At 35.7% G+C, this 19,574-nt stretch overlaps 1 protein-coding gene and 1 long non-coding RNA gene across 2 annotated transcripts in view; both read right to left on the reverse strand.

The window, feature by feature from the left end:
* Positions 1–7,106: 7,106 nt before the first annotated feature.
* Positions 7,107–19,574, reverse strand: part of LOC138704671 (uncharacterized) — a 464,077-nt gene continuing 451,609 nt past the window's right edge. Inside the window, exon 2 of the long non-coding RNA XR_011333390.1 lies at positions 7,107–12,840. This is a non-coding gene — a long non-coding RNA (uncharacterized lncRNA). The remainder of the gene's footprint in view (positions 12,841–19,574) is intronic.
* Positions 7,107–19,574, reverse strand: part of LOC138704669 (1-acyl-sn-glycerol-3-phosphate acyltransferase gamma-like) — a 63,661-nt gene continuing 51,193 nt past the window's right edge. The window contains exon 9 of the transcript XR_011333389.1: positions 7,107–15,093. The gene's annotated coding sequence lies outside the window, so the exon portion shown is untranslated. The remainder of the gene's footprint in view (positions 15,094–19,574) is intronic.

Genomic DNA, 19,574 nt, shown 5'->3' on the forward strand with positions numbered 1-19,574 from the left:
GGCCCTCGTTGAACTTTCTAACCCATCTCCTGATCATTCCATCACTAATGGCATCATCACCAGACACCTCACAAAGTTGATGATGAATGTCAGCTGGTTTGATGTTTCTCGCATTCAAAAAACGGATAACAGACTGCATCTCACAGTCGGCGGGGTGCTCAATCACTTTAAACATTTCAACTGATCACAACTAACCACACACACGGACTGAAGCTCTGAAACTGCATGCACAGCTTGCCTGAGGACTGAAGAAGAAAACACGTATGCGCAAAATAACGATTGCAGCGATGCGACGGCTATAATTGAGAATGGAACTTACTTTAAGAACACTCCTCGTATTATCATGACCAGCCACTGAAGCACAGATTTTGAGGTGTTCCGAATCCATTTCTTGGTTTGAGTTGCACAATGGACAGTTAGGGGACTGATATATTCCAATTCTATGCACGTGTTTGGCCAAACAATTATGGCCTGTTGCCAATCTAAATGCAACTACAGACGATTTTCGTGGTAAATCGGGAATTAACTGTGGATTATGATGCAGAGAGTTCCATTTTTTCCCTTGGGATTGTGTTATCAAATTTTGTTTGTTGAAGTCAAAGTATGTAGATTTAATAAATCTTTTCACAGAGTAATACGTAGATTTTGTAACGGGTCTGTAAGTAGCAGTGCTGCCCTTCTTTGCTAAAGCATCCGCATTCTCGTTTCCCAGGATTCCACAATGGGATGGTATCCATTGGAATACAATTCTTTTATTGAGTGATATTAATTGAGAGAGCATTTTAGTTATTTCTGCTGTTTGAGATGAAGGTGTGTGTTTAGAGACTATTGATAGAATAGCTGCTTTGGAGTCTGACAATATAACTGCATTCCTAAATTTATTGATGTGGCATAGAAGATTCCTGAGACTTTCCCTTATTGCAATGATTTCACCATCAAAACTTGTTCCATATCCAAGAGATCTATAAAGTGAGAAGAGACAAACATAACACCTGCACCGGCACCTTGTTCTCTGGTGATCGAGGATCCGTCGGTGTATAAATGAAGCCAGTTTTGTGGAGGGTACCTAATATTAATTGTCTCTAAAGACAATTGTTTCAGTATTTCAGCGTTTACTTCTGATTTCAAATCGCAAAATATAAATTATTTAATTTTACAGAATTTTTAAAAGTATTCATGTTATGATTTACAGAGTAGCAAACCATTATTTGTTAGTGATTAATGGAAACTACTTTTTATACAAATGCCCCATTATCTCAGACATTACTGAAGTTACAGCTCTGAAGAGGAGGGGGTGTGTGCGTGGTTTTTTTTTTCACCTGGGTCAGACTGCTAGTTTCGAAGTTTATTTTATTTTATTTATGCAAATTAGTTCGAAATGTTCCATGTGCATTACGTTTAGACACAGCAAGCTCATAGTTTTTTTTTTATGAACCCTAATTAACATTTAGAAACTTGTGTGGTATCTAGATTAGGTTTAGGCATAACTTTGTAAGCCTGACATGTATTACTATTCATGTTGGAATGTTCCTTTAAGACTATAACTTCTCAGTATTGGTAATAAGTCATAAAAACGGAAAAGGCTTCTCTGTCAGATCACAGAAGCTGGTACTCCAGCTCCCAATAATGTACAAGAATCTGCACTAGGTCGGAAGTCAATGTTATTGTTGGGGCACTAAGGTCGAATGTGGACTTCCAACTTCAGACTTCATAATATTATTTTCATGGACAGCCGCCTTTATGTTTAACACTTTTCTTCATGTTCATAAGGTGGTAGTTCACAGTGTTTCATTTCCTGAAAACCTCATAATTGTGACAACAATCCTAAAATAAATAAAGTACAGATTTATATAAATCTGGCTTTCAGGTCCCTGTAAAGCTGACTTGAATAACTCCTGGTAACTCTGTTGGTAGTGCTTTGGCACGCCCAGCCAAAGGTCATGGGTTCAATACCCAGTCCTGGAACAATTTTTCCTTTAACTTATTCAAGATACAGATTTATTTCTTCTTATTTTTTAGTTCTTAATTTTGAAGATACTTCAGGTTTCTCAATGTTACATCTCAAATAATATACATAGGCCTATACTTGGGTATGTATGAGTGTTTTTATTGAATTTTGTGAAAACTGCATGCACATAGAGCATTTTGAACGTCTAAAAATGTAGTTTAGAGAAAAACTCAAATTTGTGAAAGGGATGCAATACTGATGTAGAGGCAAAAAACTTCTTACTATAAACTTCCCAAGTGCCCGAGTAACATTTTCATTAAAAAAGTTTTTTTTTTGTTACTCTGTCTAGTGGCCGTAAAAGCCTTGAATAACTTTTCAAAAGGATTATTACACTGAAAATAATATGTAGTAAAAATTTCAAGTCCATAGCTACAACAGTTTTCCAGAAATTGGTCACCCATAGATAGCAGTTTAACACTGTAATAGGCTGGAGGAGAGCCCCTTAATGCAGACCTCCCAAATGCAGGGCTGATGCGTTACCATTGAGTCACCTCAGAAGATTAAAAGATATATCCCTTTGCCCATAAAATGATTTAGCTTGCCCTGGATGCACGTAACTCATGTTCTTAGAAATGTTACTTGTACCCCTTTGCTTCTGAACCTCTTGTATGTATTGTGTATGGTTGTCAGTGTTACATGATCTGTTGCCATGTTAACTGCCTTGTTGAATCTCAATTAGCCGTGCTGTTATCGTGAATGTTAATGTAGGTCATGGCAAGTAATTATTAATACTTACAAGGTTATTGGAAATGTATTAAATAAGTCATGGACTGTCTCGAGATAATCTTTCTGTCACTAACCAGCCGGAATCATAGACCTTCGGGTGTTTTGAACAGTGGAGATCAAATTTTCGCTGTAGACTCCATCTATTGCTGATTGGTGTTACTAATACTCGTATTTTTATGTGAGATGTCGTTCATAGTCCATTATTTCCTTTGGTAGCACAAATTACGCTTTTGTTACTGATCATGTTAGCTCAGACGGTTCAAATCCCGGCGCCGGAGAGAATTTTTCTCCGTTCCATTACTCTTTCATCAGACAGTTGTGTTTGAGTCTTGTATTCGGGAAGACCCAGGTTCAAACCCCTGGGCCAGACAAACTGATTAAGGTTATTTTTTACAGACTACTTACAGAAATAAGTCACTCCTTCATGCCAACCCTTTACTAAGAGAAATAACGTAATTATACAAATCTGACTTTCAGGTAGTAGCTCCCTGTAATGCAGATTTGAATCATTTCAATGGTTCCTGGAGTAGCTCAGTCGAGAGAGTGTTCGTGTGCTAAGAGAAGGGTCCCGGGATCGATACCCAGCCCAGGAACAATTTTTCCTTGTAATTATTCAGAACTAACGTAACTTCAAGCAAATAACTCCGTCTTTCACAGTGTTATTAATCAATTTTGTTTAAATATTACCTACTTATATTTCAATTTGTATATACAGGGTGGAAGTGAAATAGTCTTGCAAATTTTCAGAGTGAATAGCTCATGTTGTATGTAACAAAAAACTATGATATCATATTGGTGAAAAGTTCATAATCTTTTCAGAAAAAAAAAATGTTTTTTCCCAAATGTTTAACAACCTCTTTTTCGGTAACTATTGCGAGTAGGATCGTGATTTTTGTCCATATTGATAGGAGAACTAATAAAGAATAATTTATCCCTCTGGTGTATTTCAATACATGGACGGTTTTCGTGTAAATTTAATTTTAAAATCTCTAATTTCAAGCCACTGCATGATGCAAGGACCGAGACACACGAGTTTGTTGACTCTTACATCTGTATCACGAGTAGAATGTATTAGTGGCGATGTTGTCGGACTGCTGAAACTTCAAATTTAATTTTCTAATTAACCGTGCATTTAATTACAAAACTAATATAGATTTTCTATTCATTTAAGTATACCCTAGCGTCCCTTTCAATATATACTGGGTGTTCAGTTCAAAGTGTGTCATGGCTCGCTGTATGCTGTCATGTGGCTAGCCGATGAGCCTAGAGAATTCAATCTCCCTACACTTCCGCAGAGGTGTATAACCTATGAGGCACAGAAGTTGCCTAGCAAGTACGGCATTCATTCTGAAGAGTACGTACCGATACGTACGGTAACGCCGGTAGTGGCAGGAATGTGAACTGTTTAGAAATATGTACTGTCGGGATATGGGGAGACGGTTAAGACGATTACTTACGTATTTGTTGACATTAACTTCGACGGTCAACATGGACACGGAGCATTTCATTTGTGTTGTGGAATGTTACCGTACGCAACCGATGATAACAAATACCCTGCGTACGACTTGCCGGCGCAAAACACAGTTCGAAAGAGGTTATGGTAGCACACAGACCGTACAGACCGCCATCTGTTGCTACGACGTTCAAGTTATACCGTACACGTTCTCAAGTTCAGATTGAAGAACGCCTTAAATAATAGGCAACTTCTCTAACATATAAGCTGAAACTCGCTTTAAATCGGTGACCCAACAACAGTGACGTCATGACACACTTTGAAATGAACACCCAGTATATATATATATATATATATATATATATATATATATATATATATATATAATACAGGATGTTTAAAAAAAAAAGGTAACCGAAACTTCTGGTCTTGTGACTGTCTTCACACAATTATATGTTTCACATGGCGTCCGTCATTATCCACTACATACTGTATGCAGTCAATGATGTGTCTAAGCATGCCAGCACACTGATCTGGAGTTATGCTCAATATCAGACTCAATATTTGCCTTCAGATCGTCAAGGGTATGTGGTACTGGACGAAAACACTGTTTCTTTAACATGTCACACAGAAATGCATCACACATCGTGAGGTCCGGACTTCTGGGGGGATAGGGAAAGGCAGATCCCCTGGAGACGACAATAATAATAATAATAATAATAATAATAATAATAATAACAATAATAATAATAACAATAATAATAATCCGTGGTGCTATAGGCCATGAAGGGCCAAGACCGACCAGCTGGCTGCTGGCCTCACGGGCACATGCAGAGGCAGAGGTGGACGATCATCCAACCAGAATGGAGGTATCGTGTGGTTAGCATGATGAGCCCGCCCCCCAGCCGTTATAGTTGGTTTGCGTAACAGGATTTCGCTACCTATCGTAGCTCCCCAAGTGTATCACAATGCTGGATGGGCACTGGTCCCATACACTGGCCGAAGTTTTCATGAGAAAATTTCTTTTCCGTGAGGACTCGAACAAGCACGCATTCCGTAACGCAAGTCCCAGGCAGGATGCCTTAGACCATGGCACAGGACCCTGGAGATGACTATATTTGGAAAGAATTCCTGGAGGAACGTTGGATTACCATAGCCAATGTGTAATGTGGCTCTGTCTTGCTCAAATTCCAAACCTTTGAACTCAAAAGTCTAAATCGGCATTGATGTGAATAAGGACCTGTCAGCATACAGCAGCGTTGACAGTGATAGTCTCGCCATTATCATTTTCAATTAAATACCGACAAGGAAAAAGAGTTTCTCACCTTGATTAGGTTCTGTTCACCTGAAATGCTCTTCCTCTACCAAAATTAAAAACGCTTGAAGCAGCCAGTGATTAAAAGTAATCCAAAATCTCCATCAACCATACAGGGTTATTAACATTTGGTGTCCATAGCTGTAAAGTAAGGGTAAGCTTGTTTCACCTTGAAACAAGTAAACCCGTATTAAAATGTTGGTTGGGACAAGTTACCTGGTTGAGGTTTTTTTTCGAGATTTTCCTCTACCCATTAGGAACAAAAAACGCTGGGTAACTTTCGGTACTGTATCCTATACTCATTTTTCTGACATCACCTTCATTTCACTCAGATGCTAGATAATCAATGGTCTACAGTGATTTTGCTACTGAACAAAAATAAGTGTATCAACCCTCATTTGGGTGTGCTGGTTACAGATCTGAAGTCCGTTTTTTTCTGTCACGTCACAATTTTAAAATAATAACATTTTTAACACAAGGTGCTCGTTGCAAAGAAGATATATTTTCTTCCCCCTTTCACATTAAACTTGGCCTCATGAAAAACTTTGTGCGGGCTTTAAGTATCTGAAGGAGAAGTTTGGCAGAATGAAAAGTGATGCAAAATTGAAGCCAGGAATTTTCATTGGGCCAGTGATTCGACAGTTGATATGTGACACTACGTTCAGGTCAAAACTGAGTGCTCTTGAACTCGAAGCTTATGACACATTTGTACAAATGTCAACTAGGTTTTAAGGAAATTATCGAACTGATAATTATGCTGAGCTAGTATGTAACATGCTTAGAGCATTTCAGAATCTAGGTTGTCGCATGTCTTTAAAAATGGACTTTTTTCATTAACACCTTGACTTTTTTCCATCAAATCCCAGTGCTGTAAGTGACGAACATGGTAAGAGATTCCATTAGGACTTATCAACGATGGAATCCAGGTACCAGGGTCAAAACAGTCCGAGCATGATGGGTGATTTCTGCTGGTTCCTACAGCGATCAACACATGCCAACATAAGAGGAAAAGCAAAAGTCTCAAGGACTCTTAACAGAGTTTTTAGTGCTTACTACATATTGTAAATATATATCTTCTTATAAATGTATTTAAAATAATATAACAATTTGCAAAGAATATATAAACTAACCTCAATTTATATCTCTGACTTTACGGTACAGGTATGTACTGAATAGTAAGATTTAGAATTAATGTTGCAGTCCAAATAACTAAAAAACCTGATATGCTATGATAAATCTGATTACAGATCTGGAATCAGCGCATTAATTTCAGTGTAGAACACTTGAAATTTCCTCATTAGCAGACAAAAAGTTTTTTTTGTAGACCATTGTAACTATCGCAGTGGATAAAGCATTGTAAAATCAAATGAAACAATTTGGTTGAATAAGTGCAGTGTAGTCCATATTCATCACAATTGATAAGGAAGTGAACTTCTTTATTGTAGGTAATAAATTGTTTCTTTTGATAGATTGTCTTACGTGGGTAACAGTTTTCATATGTAGCTAGAGTAGTAACAGCGGATAAGGAAGGGGATATTTCATCAACTCTGTTTTTAAAATAATCATTTGTGTAATAAAGCATATAAAACATGAGGCTGATAATATCTAATGCAGGCCTATATATCGATAACAGCACATTTTACATTTTCATATTTTATGCTACACATTTTTTTATACAAAGGTATGTTATTTTAGTAGACAGAATATATTTATATGTTATACAAATACTTAGTTGGATAAAACAGTCATCACAGTTTTATGGCCACACAACCACTGATAAAGAGTTGCAAGCTGCAATAAGATGGGGACAAAAGTCAATAGTTCTTTTCTCACGTGAAACATCTGTATTCGATTTACAAAAGAGAAAAATTGTAACATTTTGACATGAAAGATTTACTCCGACATCACTTGTGGAACCGTAGAAACAGAAGTCTAAGATGAACTTTGCGCTTCATGGTTTCCCACAAGGTCCGTCTGGCTCTATTCTCTTTAATGTGTGTCATTCTTCTGGCTCCATTATTTAATTATTGGATAAGGTATACTCATACTGCCTGTGATGGTATTCCTAAAAATTACATACCAAGAATAAAGACGTTTCACGCAATAAAAAGGATTTCATAAATCCCCTGTCACTTGTTTTTTTTTTTTTCTTTTGTCTTTCTTTTTACACATTTGGAAGGGATTATTATATTCCCATTCTTCGTATTTGTAGTTTCCCAAACTTTCAATACATGAATGACCTAACTTTATTCACAAGGCAAACCTCATCAACATTTATTTTGAGTCTGTTTCATAACACAGCAGTTGCTATATAACATGAGAAGTATGTATGGTTTTAAAGGCTAATAAATGTTGAACTTTTCATAAAAGTACTAAGGCAAACATTTATTAAAAATATGTTTCAGATTCGTAAGCTTTGTTCAGGTTGATCATATATAAATTCAGATGCTTTTATAAGTAAAGAATTAATTTATGTTAACAGGTCAGTGGCGGTGCTTCCTATGCATTCAGTGGTTCAGAGAATCTCCAGAAAAAAAAACAATTTAATTGATGAAAGAGTAATGGAACGGAGAAAAATTCTCTCCGGTGCCGGGATTTGAACCCGGGTTTTCAGCTCTACATGCTGATGCTGTATCCACTAAGCCACACCAGATACTCACCCTGGCGTCAGACAGAATCGTCTCAGATTAAGTTCCAACTCTTGAGTTCCCTCTAGTGGCCGCCCTCTGCACTATGTCATAGATGTCTATGAACGTAGGATTGAAGTCCACACATGTGCTGAGGTGCACTCGTTATGAGTGACTAGTTGGCCGGGATCCGACGGAATAAGCGCCGTCTTAAATCACGAAGTGATTTACACATATCATATATATTATTTAATGTACCGAGGTACATATGGTATTTCCATTCAGATATTCTGCGTCATCATATGATGAAAGAGTAATGGAACGGAGAAAAATTCTCTCCAGCGCCGGGATTTGGACCCAGGTTTTCAGCTTTACGTGCTGATGCTTTATCCACTAAGCCACACCAGATACCCACCCCGGCGTCGGACAGAATCGTCTCAGATTAAGTTCCAACTCTTGGGTTCCCTCTAGTGGCCGCCCTCTGCACTATGTCATAGATGTCTATGAACGTAGGACTGAAGTCCACACATGTGCTGAGGTGCACTCGTTATGAGTGACTAGTTGGCCGGGATCTGACGGAATAAGCGCCGTCTTAAATCACGAAGTGATTTACACATATCATATATATTATTTAATGTACCGAAGTACATATGATATTTCCATGCAGATATTCTGCGTCATCATATGATGAAAGAGTAATGGAACAGAGAAAAATTCTCTCCGGTGCCGGGATTTGAACCCAGGTTTTCAGCTCTACGTGCTGATGCTTTATCCACTAAGCCAAACCAGATACCCACCCCGGCGTCAGACAGAATCGTCTCAGATTAAGTTCCAACTCTTGGGTTCCCTCTAGTGGCCGCCCTCTGCACTATGTCATAGATGTCTATGAATGTAGGACTGAAGTCCACACATGTGCTGAGGTGCACTCGTTATGAGTGACTAGTTGGCCGGGATCTGACGGAATAAGCACCGTCTTAAATCACGAAGTGATTTACACATATCATATATATTATTTAATGTACCGAAGTACATATGATATTTCCATGCAGATATTCTGCGTCATCATATGATGAAAGAGTAATGGAACGGAGAAAAATTCTCTCCAGCACCTGGATTTGAACCCAGGTTTTCAGCTCTACGTGCTGATGCTTTATCCACTTCGTGATTTAAGATGGTGCTTATGAGATGTGAGAATAGCGAGTTCGTTTTAGTATAGACTTGTTCCATGATACATACAGTTCACAGGTACTTCCTAACCATTATTCAAAGCCACATAACACATATAGTTTTATGAAACAGACCCAATTCAAGTTTCAGTAACACATCTTATAATACAGTACTCAGGCTGTGGAACAAGAGGTTGTGTTGTATATTGTATCATTTCATTATTATATAAACAATGAAACACTGAAATTTCACTATATTACTGCCAAAGATTAACCTGTTAGTTCTGACATAGTGTTAAGCAGTGAGTTTATTCACTGGAAGAATATTCTAACGAAACTTTTAGAACTGCAATTTCTTTGCTCATGAAGTTTTATAGATCTTCCATTCCTAGGTATGACTATTTGACAACTAAGTCCAAAGGTTAAAAGGGAGCATGCGTTGTATTTTGGAAACCACTGGCACTATTATCTATTCCAGTCTTTAAAAAAATACATTTTTAATTCATATAGTTTCAATTTCAATAGATTTTCAAGTTCAGGTTCGTATAGAGCACTTCATAATATGTATATATCTATTTTTTATTTTTCAACCAAGTTCGAATATGGTTGGAAAATAAACTTTGTGTAAGCTGTAGCAACGTTGCTTAATCCCTGGCAGTGTAAAGAAGTAATGCTTATTCACAAACATTCAAATATAACCACCCATTTTGAATTTTTTGGCAACAAGCCCAAAACAACATAATCTTATGAGATAAGAACATACATTCTGTATGACCACTGAAATAAGATGCTTATATACAATAAATTTGTTCAGTTATTTCATGGAGGGATTATTGTGTATATCTAGCTGTAGAACTCCAAAACATATTATGATGGGTTTACAACTTTTCTCGATTTTTGTATACAATTTCATAGACAAGCTTTTTATACAATTATACCGTTAAAGGAAAGTTGCATTTTACAGAGACAATATTCTCCTGTAACAGTTACAGAAGACTTTATTAGGAATTCACACATCTTGAAAATTTAACGACTTCACAACCTTATGATAAAATCTGGTGATTTATTTCTCTTCTTCCGTCACTGTTGAATACTACAGGCGTAAACCACAAAAACATACACGAATGATGATTGGCTATGGTTATTTTATAATGACAAGAATAATAACAAACGAAAGTCCTATTAAAAACTGTAGAATTTCATGAAATATTAAGTTTTCTCTTCCTATTCAATATTTTTATCACATGCTCTTTAAATAGTTTACAACTGCACATATTTTCATATTTTTCATTCAGTATTATGCTGTTTTCTAACAAAAAAATGGGAACTTAAAAACAATCTGTTCATGCATTTTTACTGCTTTCCCAAAAGCAGAAAAAAAGCCATAGAAATGAAAATAAATGTATATTATATATAAGAAGGCTTTACAGAGATACTAAGACTATAAATCTTAAAAAATATATAGATCGCGTATTTTCATTAGGAATGATCATGTTTTCATGTCTTTCTGACTTCAATACCGAACTTTAAATGTTATTATAGAGTTTATTTTTTCCAAGTGATATGTTACAAGCATCTCAAGGTCTTCTCTTAGCTATAGTAAAAAAAATAATAAAAAACGAATGTTGCCCCAAATTTTGGTGTTGCATAGAAAGTGTTAGCAACCAATAAAGGTATTTATACATGAAATTAATTTTGTGATTCTTATTACTGTGATTGCTCTGAATGTTTTTTTCACTGCACACAAGTTAATTTTCTTTTTATTGACTATAATGTGGCGATAATTAATCCAGCAATAATTTCAGGCAGCATTTTCTGCGCCAGAATGAAATGAGAAAGGTAAACATTTTGTTTATCTTTTAAAATTATGAATGAACTTAAAAAAAATAAAAACCACATTTTTCAACAACACTGATGTCCTCAACTGTCTTTTTTTTTAAGTTCATAAAAGGAATAAATCATGTGTCAAATTAGTTTGAAGACACTACAGTTTAACAGTCCAATAACTTCAATATGAACTAAGTTTCAATTAAATATTTAATGATATATTGTTGAAGTGTAAGTTACTCTCTAAAAAATAAACATTTCCTATTATTATGTCCGTCTCTGAACAGGCAATGAAATTACTAATAGTATGTAATGGAATGACATAAGAATTATCATACATATGTTTACTTCAGACTATATTGAATACGACAGTACAACATTTTATTAAAATTAGTTCAATGTTAATCATTAAATGGACATAGTTCAAGTTTTTGCAAATGTAATTAGCCTATTATAATAAAGGCAAAATATTAAGAGACTTAAAATTTCAGCAATGAAACAATAAAACAGAAATTCATGAAATCATACAATGATGAAATAGTAATATGTAAAGGTAAGGTAAGGTAAAGGTATCCCCGTAACATGCCATGAAGGCACTTGGGGGGGCATGGAGGTAGAGCCCCATGCTTTCCATGACCTCGGCACTAGAATGAGGTGGTGTGGTCGGCACCATGCTCTGACCGCCTTTTACCCCGGGAAAGACCCGGTACTCAAATTTAAAGGAGGCTGAGTTAACCTCGGGGCCATTCTGAAAGTTTGGCAACGAGAAAAAATCCTATCACCACCTGGGATCGAACCCCGGACATTCCAGTCCGTAGCCAGCTGCTCTACCAACTGAGCTGAGTTTTAAGAATTACCGGTAATATTTGTTTTAAAATCTCAAGACATTAATTAATTATACATTGTATTACTTTCTATGATGTATCATTTTGTTCATAATAACCTGATTTATCATTATGAAAAATTTCAGAACAGTGACTAAATCTTTCTGATGTACCTAAGTCTTTGTAAGTTTGAAAAATGCATTTTTTAAAGCTTTTTAAGAACCAAGCAACTTACATTACAGTGTCTTATGCAACCGTTCATTTAAGAGACGAAAATAAGGTTTGGAAATAAAATATATGCACATCTATAAATCAATCGATTTCAGAATTTAATGTTCTATGTAACTACTTATGGGCTAGGGGGATCGTTTTTAATGTCATGGTCCCCTTAATGAAGTTGTAACTTGTAAAAGGCATACAAGTGTTGCTAATCAATGGAGGCAATGGGGCCTATGATAGGATGTTTAAGACAAGAGTTTCAGTTGTACATACAAGAATAACATACAAAAATATTATCTTCTTATGTATTAAAATGTATGTATATGACACAAAAATATTAGTCATAGAAGACGCAAATTTAAATCTTAATTAGTTTGACTGTAGAGGGAAAATAGCTTTCAAAGAGAATCAGTAGTAGTCTTCTTTCGTTTAGCTCCATATATAATTACAAATTCTGAGACCTTCACTACATTAGGAACAATAATTTTTTATATTTATAGTTTTACTAATGCTGATTTTCACAAGAAAAAATTGAAATTGTGGCTGATATTAACTCTGGTGCTAAAATTGTCATCAAATGACATGGCATCAAGATTGTCTAATCCAAAGTTGGAAAAAAATCACTGTTGTTTTGTCTCTGAAAATTCAGTCGCAGATTACTTCTAAATTACTAACCTCTTAAAATTTTTCAAGGTACTGGTAGGTGTTAGGTTATATGCAAATTATATTTCAAAGTTATTTTTTGAAAAATATATAATTTCATTAAGAATTATATTTTGAAATTTCTTGTACTCTGTTCCAAGGTAATTTTATGAATTCTTCTAGATTATTATTAGTAATTGATTAAATGGCGATCTTACTCGTGTTAATTATGTGAGCATGTGCTGCTTACAGCTGTTTCGTCACTACTTGACACCATCCTCAGAGCCTTCTGTGTCTCGGCGTCATCTCAACTACACTGCCTGTTGTGTGGGTGTGTTTGTGTGATGAGTTGAGTCAAATAGTGTGTGTGTTCTGAAATTGATCTGTGTGTTGAGAATTTGATTAGGGTGTGTTTTAGTGTGTCTGTATATTTCATATTGTTCTAGTGTGTTGAGTTTTTGGTTTTTGGGTTCTATGTGTAGGATTTCCATGTCTGTATTTATGTTATTGTATGTGTAGTTAAAAAAGACTCAACTCTTCATCACACAAACGCACCCACACAACATGCAGCAAAGTTGAGATGACGCCGAGACACAGAAGGCTCTGAGGATGGTGTCAAGTAGGACCGAAACAGCTGTAAGCCGCACATACTTACATAATTAACACGAGTAAGATCGCCATTTAATCAATTATTTATATTCAAGTGTTAAAAGTAGTGAACGAAAGATTCAGCATGGATTATCAGATTATTATTATTATTATTATTATTATTATTATTATTATTATTATTATTATTATTAATTATACAAATGACCCTTAATAAGCTACAGTTCTACCCAGTGCATAAGTATAATTATTTAGGTTATTGAAAATTAGGTGATAGAACTTCTAAACAAATTTTCAGAATGAATATGGACAGCAAGACAGACCTTCAAAATACGGACATCTGTAATTCTGAGTAACTTACTTCAATGTTTAGCAATCTACTGATATACTAAAAGTCCTTCCATTATTTAACTATTAATATAGCTTCAAAATGAAGCACCTTTGATTTTCTTCCTTTTGTTATATCAACACAAAACTTCTCAAGGCTGAATTTAAGCAATATTCTTTGTAAACATCCTCTTCTATCATATTTTAACAATCTTTTTAATGTATATGTTTATGAACACTAACATTCCATTCAATCTTTGCAAATAACCGCGAAAATTCTCATGCCTCCATTTTAGCAGTCTGTCTAACATTACTCATTCTCTGCACAAAGACGAAACTACCGACCATATTAATTCTCTTGATTATAAAATTCATAGTAGCTACCTAGGCCTATATGTCCAAAATTTATAATCACCAGCAAGCATTTCAATCCATCTGTAATCATGTTTGGCACCCCAAACCAATGAATAATTATTATGATTTTATTTAAATCAAATAATAACAACTACGAAATGCATTAATTAAATTAAAAGTCCAATGAATTAACCACTTTACCAACGGTACTCGGTAAAGTTTGGTATTCTAAATTGCAAGATAATGGTAAAAACATGTTCTGCAAAACAGTTATGAAAGCTATAACATAATTTTTTTTTTTGTGTGATTTGAAAAGTGGTGCTATAAATACGCGAAACACATTCGTTTATACTTTTTTAAAAATATGTGCTGCTGTAACATGAAATATATTATGAAAGAATTGGTATTCAAGTGGAGTAATAAAATATATCTTTCTCTCTTTCAAACACTTTCTCTGAGATGAAATAAAAAATATAACATTTTTTTTTTTTAATTCTACATCACCGAAGTTTTCATAGATGAATTTAAACCTGCATGAGATGTGGACAAAGTTTGTTCCTTTCACTAGTTGTAACATTAAGGATTTGGCTGATTCGTAAATAAATAAAACGTTACAAATACCACCAGTAAATTGTTCAGTTATTCCAGGCAATTTCACACATATTACAATAAAAACATGTTATTTTCACTATTGATCCCTTGAATGGTCCTTGAAACAAAATATGCGTCTTTTCCCCGACTTCCATCTTTACATCTTGTCTTAGGTGAAGTACATAGACTCTGACACAGTATAATGTGTAGTTTATGTATAAATATCACTGTAAATGTTTCCAAGAAACTTTGCCAATAACTCACACACACATTACATATTAAACTACCTGTCTCGACAACTTGGCACTCGTATAGGAAAAAAAAGTTTTGAATATAAAATATTCCATATAACAATATGAAAACCATGGAATGGGGGGAAAGCATGAGACTGGGTCAGCAAGCGCAAACCTGTAATGAGAAGGAAAACATATGTTATTTAATAATTTGCCTTACCTTTTTATAACCGAAGTTACCTTTTATGACCACTCTTGTGATGTCACGAACTAATAACAAACACAAAATCGAATATACGATTATATAAAATAATCCATGTGGAAAGACATGAGAATAGCTACTATGTAGATTGAAACTTCAATCCTCTCATACCACATACGAGGCTGATGTCTAATTTTCGTTACTTCATGATCAAATGAGAGTGAGAGATGGAATTTTACAAATATACACGCAGCACATATTAAGTATTAATTGTCCTGCAAGGTACTTAATTACATATTTGTTTTCTGTATATATTTATTAATAATATTTATGTTATTTACTTATTTACTGGCTTTTAAGGAACCCAGAGGTTCATTGCCGCCCTCACATAAGCCCACCATTGGTCCCTATCCTGAGCAAGATTAATCCATTCTCTATCATCATATCCCATCCCCCTCAAATCCATTTTAATATTATCCTCCCATCTACGTCTCGGCCTCCCTAAAGGTCTTTTTCCCTCCGGCCTCCCAACTAACATTCTATATGCATTTCTGGATTCGCCCATACATGTCACATGCCCTGCCCATCTCAAACGTCTGGATTTAATGTTCCTAATTATGTCAGGTGAAGAATACAATGCGTGCAGTTCTGTGTTGTGTAACTTTCTCCATTCTCCTGTAACTTCAACCCTCTTAGCCTCAAATATTTTCCTAAGCACCTTATTCTCAAACACCCTTAAGGTGCCATGTTAATTTACAGTTCTTTTATTTACGTAAATAGTGATGTACAATGAAACCAACACAAAAAATTGACAATGGTTGGAATGATTTAACAATTAATATTAGAGGAGAAAAATTCTCTCTGGCGCCAGGGATCGAACCCAGGTCTTTGGTTCTACATACCAAGTGCTCTCACAATTGAGCTACGCCAAAGTCCAATCCACAACACCAGATCGAACTCCCCTCCTCCAGTGTTTTTTCCTTTGTATAATGGCAGTTGACTTAATATAAGATGTCAACACACATGCCCAACTTGGAGTCAGGGCACATTGCCTCGTACTATTAGTCAAGTGGACTTAACAATTTGTCAATGAATCAATTGCTGATGAAATCAATAAGAAATCATGCCACTGAGTTGCAAGTGTCGTGATCAACAATGCACATCTTCCTGAAGAAAGAGTTTGAAATGAAATCTTTTCGCCCTGCGACTGTCAATGAATTAACAGAGATTAGAACAGATGCGTCACATATGACTCCAGGATTCGAACCCAGGCCCGAGTGCAGTCTAGGATCAGCAGGCTACCTCCTTAGCGCTGAGCTATGCTGGTGGCTAAGATCTTATTTTACAGTAAAAGACTGCTATTTTTTTTTCATATAAGCAATCTTTATCACTTAATACTTACCAATATAATTGCAGCTCTCTTGCTTACAAAGGTTAATTCTGGGTGAACAATAAGCATTGACCCTATTCAAATTTTGCCAGCCACAAAACACATTGCCCTTTTCTTTGGACATTCATCTTGTAGGAGAAAATCCACAAACGATTAGGGAAAACACGAGGATTTTACTGGAAGCAAGTAAAGAAATAGGTTTGGAAGTAAATTCCGAAAAGACAAAGTATATGATTATGTCTCGTGACGGGAATACTGTGCGAAATGGCAATATAAAAATTGGAAATTTATCTTTCGAAGAGGTGGAGAAGTTCAAATATCTTGGAGCAACAGTAACAAATATAAATGATACTTGGGAGGAAATTAAACACAGAATAAATATGGGAAATGCCTGTTATTATTCGGTTGAGAAGCTTTTATCATCCAGTCTGCTGTCAAAAAATCTGAAAGTTAGAATTTATAAAACAATTATATTACCGGTTGTTCTTTATGGTTGTGAAACTTGGACTCTCACGTTGAGAGAGGAACATAGGTTAAGGGTGTTTGAGAATAAGGTTCTCAGGAAAATATTTGGGGCTAAGAGGGATGAAGTTACAGGAGAATGGAGAAAGTTACACAACACAGAACTGCACGCATTGTATTCTTCACCTGACATAATTAGGAACATTAAATCCAGACATTTGAGATGGGCAGGGCATGTAGCACGTATGGGCGAATCCAGAAATGCATATAGAGTATTAGTTGGGAGGCCGGAGGGAAAAAGACCTCTAGGGAGGCCGAGACATAGATGGGAAGATAATATAAAAATGGATTTAAGGGAGATGGGATATAATGATAGAGAATGGATTAATCTTGCTCAGGATGGTGGGCTTATGTGAGGGCAGCAATGAACCTCCGGGTTCCTTAAAAGCCAGTAAGTAAGTAAGTAACAATGAAAATTATTGCATTTGTTCGAGTGTTACCATCTTTTGTTTCCTTCAGTGCCTCAAACTTACGGACGAAAAACTTTGAGAGTTTTATTTTCATCTGGCACCAATATTACATTTCTACATCTATTCATTCAAAAAAATATAATCCTCTGAAACCCAACATTGATTTTGGAAGAGACTGTATTGAAATGCATGTTAAGTACTGGTACACATTTCGAAACACTTATAGCATGGATATTCACGATTTTGTAATTTACAGTTGGTAGTTACTTTGTTTTACGTCAAACAACGGTACACTTCTTGACAAACAAACAGACTATGCAATAATTAAGGTCTACTCTTTAACCCTTTGAGTGCCTGTCGATTATAATTTTGCTAGAAGTGTCAGTCACAATGTAATCGTGCTATAGTTTCCATTTTGCTGTTATTCTCCAGAGGCCAAAGACCTGCCTTGGTCGGCACTAAGAGGGTTGAGGATACAATGTCTTTTAAGAAATTATTCTTGTATTTTGGTGTTACAAATCATTAATTTTTATTAACTTCATCTTTCCTGGCCCTGTGTTCATCTATATTGATGGGCTTCAAACTTTCATAAAATGAGGCATACTGTGGAGGTATCTATTTCGTACATTCTAATATGTCTTTTAGTTTACTTCTGTCAACTGGTATTATATCTTGATATTTTCTTCCCACCTGGACTGTTAGCAATGATGGCTGATATCGGCCCTCTGGTTGTACTGTGCATTAACTTCACTTACAAGTGGGGAATGTCCTCACTTGATAACAGTATGCTTGCCTGGTGCAGTTTCACAGGCACTTCATCCTGGCTCTGTTGCTTATTGTAAAGAAGAGGTCAATTACCAAGTTTTACATCTTATGGATGCAAAGTTTATGGATAGTGGAGACACATAGTGGCCGTTACTCAAAACTAATCAAAATAGCACTTAGGATCTTTTACTCCCTAACCCTTCAAATAAATATAGCTGTTGAATTTCTGTTATCTTTAATTCAAACTGGGCCGTCCATAGGGAAGGAAGAACACCACTTCAGTGGGAGGGGGGGCTAGGCTAGATATTCGTATATTAGGGAGAGGAAGACACAAAATAATCACAAAACGTTTATTTACACGGAAGAAATCACATTATTGATAGGGAGCGGATTTTTATGTGCTAAAAAATTTAAATATATTTATTTTTTATGTGCTAAAAAGTACGAAAATATTTGCTAAAAATAAAAATAAATATATTTTTCTAAATATGACAAAAATACCTTCCTTAGCTTGAAAAAAAAAATGTTACTACATACTCACCAACCACACTTGAGTGCTAGTAGTTGGCCGAGAATTGCAGTGAACAACAAAGGTCATCTCCAAATTCTCCATCACAAATGCATGCCGATTATCTCTGAACAACGACTTATACTGTGAAAACGATCTTTCCACATCACAGGACGTCAGACGTGCATATTTAAAGAGAAGAATGTCACAAACACATATACCGTCAATTTCAGCTACAGACACACCCTCCAATACTTGAGCAACTTTACAAACACATTCTAGAATTTGTCCCTTAGTAATTGTGCTTCTGAACCTGGTAGTGAAGTCTAGTTTAATTTCCACGGCACGCACCTCCCTGTTTCAGACAACAGGTTTTTGGATGTTTCGAGTTTTTTTATGGTGTCACACAAAAAGCTTAAATTTGCTAATAGAAAAGCCAAATCGTTTTTTAAATAACCATCTTTCAGTATATCTTGAAGGATATCGATTGACGAAGCCCGATAACAGGGAATCACAAGAAGATATATTGCCTTACTTGATAGACATGAGTGAGAGTCAAGAGATTTGTTTAAATTAACTAATGTTCATACCCGAGCTCTTATCTGTTGTGTTTCACAAAAAAAAGCGTGGAATGAAATCAACTTCACCGACAATAAACATTCCTAATTATGTGTTGCAAGATCTGTCCTCCTTGTCCATGTTAATTTAGTAATGCCGCACTTCGATTATTGTGACGTTTTGTTAAGTGATCTAAGTTCCGAACTGTCAGTCAAGTTACAGCGAGCTCAGAATATGTGCGTCAGATACGTGTGCAACATCCGACGATATGATCATATATCACCATCCTTCGCAAGTCTCT

This window comes from Periplaneta americana, chromosome 8 (genome assembly GCF_040183065.1).
Source record: "Periplaneta americana isolate PAMFEO1 chromosome 8, P.americana_PAMFEO1_priV1, whole genome shotgun sequence".
NCBI classification, from domain to species: domain Eukaryota; kingdom Metazoa; phylum Arthropoda; class Insecta; order Blattodea; family Blattidae; genus Periplaneta; species Periplaneta americana.